Genomic DNA, 4,008 nt, shown 5'->3' with positions numbered 1-4,008 from the left:
TCCCCATCAAAGAAAAGTTTCCAGCCAGGTTTTTCAATTTGCTCCATCTCACCGATATGCATTACTTCTTCATCGGGGAAATAAGTTCTCAATGGCTCGTAATCTTCGTCGACCGGGTTTTCGGCTAAATGATCGGCCAATGCTTGGGCTTTTATTGCAGTCCGAGTCACATAGATGATGTCAAATTCTGTGAGAAATATCTACCACTTTGCAAGTCTCCCTGTTGGCATAGGCTTTTGAAAAATATATTTCAACGGATCCAGACACGAAATGAGGTAAGTAGTGTAGGATGACAAATAGTGTTTCAATTTCTGAGCTACCCAAGTTAGGGCGCAACATGTCCTTTCCAGATAAGTGTACTTAACCTTATAAGCTGTGAACTTCTTGCTAAGGTAATAGATGGAATGTTCCTTTCTGCCGGTGATGTCATGTTGCCCCAGTACACAACCAAATGAATTTTCCAAGACTGTCAAGTAAAGAATCAAAGGTCTTCCTGGTTCTGGCGGAACCAGCACGGGTGGGTTTGACAAGTATCCTTTTATCTTATCAAACGCTTCTTGACACTCATCAGTCCACTTGACCGCAGCATCCTTCTTCAATAATTTGAAAATAGGCTCACAAGTTGTCGTGAGCTGAGCAATAAACCTGCTGATGTAATTCAACCTACCTAACAAACTCATTACTTCAGTCTTGTTCCTTGGAGGTGGCAATTCTTGGATGGCTTTGATCTTTGATGGGTCTAACCCGATGCCTCGCTGACTGACTATGAATCCCAACAGCTTTCCAGATGGAACACCAAATGCGCACTTGGCAGGGTTAAGCTTGAGGTTGTACTTGCGAAGTCTCAGGAAGAATTTCCTCAAATCCCCAACGTGGTCGGCCTGATGCTTTGATTTTATGAACACATCGTCCACGTATACCTCAATCTCCTTATGTATCATATCATGAAACACCGTAGTCATTGCTCTCATGTAAGTTGCCCCGGCATTCTTCAAACCAAATGGCATTACCCGGTAGCAATAAGTTCCCCATGGTGTGATGAATGTCGTTTTTTCTGCATCTTCTTCATCCATTAGAATTTGATGATACCCGGTATAACAATCCACAAAAGATCCTATTTCATGCTTGGCACAATTATCGATCAAAATATGGATATTGGGTAATGGGAAGTTATCCTTTGGACTTGCTTTGTTGAGATTGCGGTAATCGACGCATACTCTAATCTTGCCGTCTTTCTTTGGCACAGGAACGACATTAGCCAACCAAACAGGATATCGAGTGACCCGAATGACCTTTGCATATAACTGTTTGGTGATTTCTTCTTTAATTTTCACACTCATGTCAGTCTTGAACTTCCTCAACTTTTGCTTGACAGGAGGCACCATTGGATCAGTGGGCAATTTGTGAACCACTAAATCAGTGCTCAAGCCTGGCATGTCGTCATATGACCATGCAAAAACATCTTTGAATTCGATGAGTGCTTTAATTAACTCTTCCCGGATCTTTGGTTCGAGGTGGACACTTATTTTAGTTTCTCGGATATTATTTGTGTCTCCTAAATTGATGTCTTCGGTATCACTCAGGTTAGGTTTGGTTTTTTCTTCAAAATGAATTAACTCTTTACTAATCTCTTCGAAAGCCTCATCCTCATCATATTCTGATTCATAATCACAATATACTTCTTGAATTATTATTTCGGAATCAAATTGATTTTTAAGACTGGGCTGAGGATTCCTTATGCATGCCATATCACTAGAGCCAGCGTAAAAAGGACTGTATAGAAAAAAGAAGAAAAACAAAATAAAACTATCAGGAATGATAATGAAAAGGAAACTGTATTTCATTGGATAATGAAAGATAACAAGTTTGCACACTTCAAAGAAACTATAAGATAAAAATTTCCACCATGTTCACATCGTCAAACAACTTTTCAAATCTTTCAATTAATTCCTCCTCAGGATTAATCCTCGATTTAGGAATTGTTGTTATCGTGTGATTTCTGGTACCGGACTTGACAAAAGACTTTGATAGATGTGGGACTGGCTTTGGAAGGACCCATGCCTTCTGTTTTGGCTTTTTGGCCTTTCTCGCGTCTGTGACAGTGGGTATGAATCCCAAACCAAATGTTCCCCAGTTCTCGGGAAGAGATACTGGTTGTATAATGCCTTGAAAAGATGAGCCCAAACCTTTGCCGAGTACAAAACCATTCTTCAATATTTCATAGGCTACCATGACTGATGCAGCGACTATTTTTGGATTCGGAATGTATTTCCCCTCCGGAATTTTCTCTACCAACATTGTGTCAGAAACCTGGTAAACCCATGGTCCCTGGTCATTTTTTATTCCCTCGACCGGTACAATGGCACTGCTGTGAGCATTTAAACTGTCTTCCTCATGCACAACTATTTCTTGTTTATCCCATTTAAACATGACCACCTGGTGTAGTGTTGATGGGACTGCTTTAGCAGTATGGATCCATGGTCGACCTAACAGTAAATTATAGGAAACAGCTATATCCAACACTTGAAACTCCATTGTGAATTCAACTGGCCCTATTGTCAGCTCCAACACTATGTCGCCAAATGAATCTCTGCTTCCACCGTCAAATCCCCGTACGCAAATACTATTCTTGTGGATCCTCTCCTCTTTTATTTTCAACTTGCTTAGAGTGGAGAGAGGGTAGATGTTTGTGCTTGACCCGTTGTCCACCAACACCCGGGTCACTACGGAGTTTTCACATTTCAATGTGAGGTAAAGAGCTCTGTTGTGCTCAGTACCTTCCACAGGCAATTCATCATCAGAAAATGTGATTCTGTTTGCCTCAAAGATTTTGTTGGCTATTTTTTCCAAGTGATTCACGGAGATCTTATCAGGAACGTGTGCCTCATTCAAGATCTTCATTAAAGCTTGACGGTGCTCGTCCGAATGGATCAGCAATGACAATAATGAAATTTGAGCGGGCGTCTTTTTCAATTGTTCCACGATAGAATAGTCATGCAGCTTCATCTTTCTCAAGAATTCTTCCGCTTCTTCTTCAGTCACGACTTTCTTCATTGGTGTTGGATTATTTTTAGTTTTTCTTAACTCTTCGGGAGTAAAACATCTTCCTGAGCGATTCAAGCCTTGCACTTCACAGACTTCTTCCTTGACTTCTTTTCCTTTGTACATTACCGTCACCCGTTCGTAGTTCCATGGAATAGCCTTGTTTTTGATCACTGGTAACTGGGTTACTAGCTTGATAATAACCCGATCTACACGGGCTCCTTCCACGACTATGATGGGTTTGCTGGCCACCCCTGGTACAATCACCTTTAACCCTTCCTGCTTCGTGGCAACTTTGCTCAAAGATCCCTTCTCAACTACCACAGATGGCTCCTCACCGTTTTTGTTCTGCTTAGGTACCGACTTCTCCGCTGCTAACGGTTCATCTGTCTCGGCTTCATGAGACCGAATCATCATGACGGTTTGTGACGGCTTCTTTGTTTCCCCATCAGCCCGTACTATTTCTATCATATTGGCCTCCTAATGGGCTGGCATTGGATTTCTGTTGATATTGGGAGCTTCGGGGGTTTGAACTTCAATTTTATTAGTATCAATCAGCTCTTGTATTGCATTTTTTAAATGCCAGCACTTTTCTGTATCATGGCCTGGTGTACCAGAACAATACTCACAGCTAACAGTGTAGTCCAGATTCTTTAGAGGAGGATTTGGCAGCTTGGATTGTATCGGCCTTAGTATATCTTGTTGTCTTAGCCTGTGGAACAGACTAGTGTAGGATTCTCCCAATGGAGTAAAGGTTTTCTTTTTCTGCAACCTTTCCCCCTTGAGTCCTTGATTAGGCCTGAAACCTGGTCCGGGATAGGTTCGCGGATATGGGTAGGTATTTGGTATGACAGGAGCACGCCAATGAGCTTGGGCAGGTGGATGATTGTATGCTTGTGCATGGTTGACGGAAAAATGAGGTTCCGACGGGTGATAGTAGTGTTGGGGTGAATTGTGGTGATAAGT

The sequence above is a fragment of the Nicotiana tabacum genome, chromosome 11 (assembly GCF_000715075.1).
Source record: "Nicotiana tabacum cultivar K326 chromosome 11, ASM71507v2, whole genome shotgun sequence".
NCBI classification, from domain to species: Eukaryota; Viridiplantae; Streptophyta; class Magnoliopsida; order Solanales; family Solanaceae; genus Nicotiana; species Nicotiana tabacum.
The sequence above is the reverse complement of the archived record's forward strand: the minus strand, read 5'-3'. Positions refer to the sequence as shown.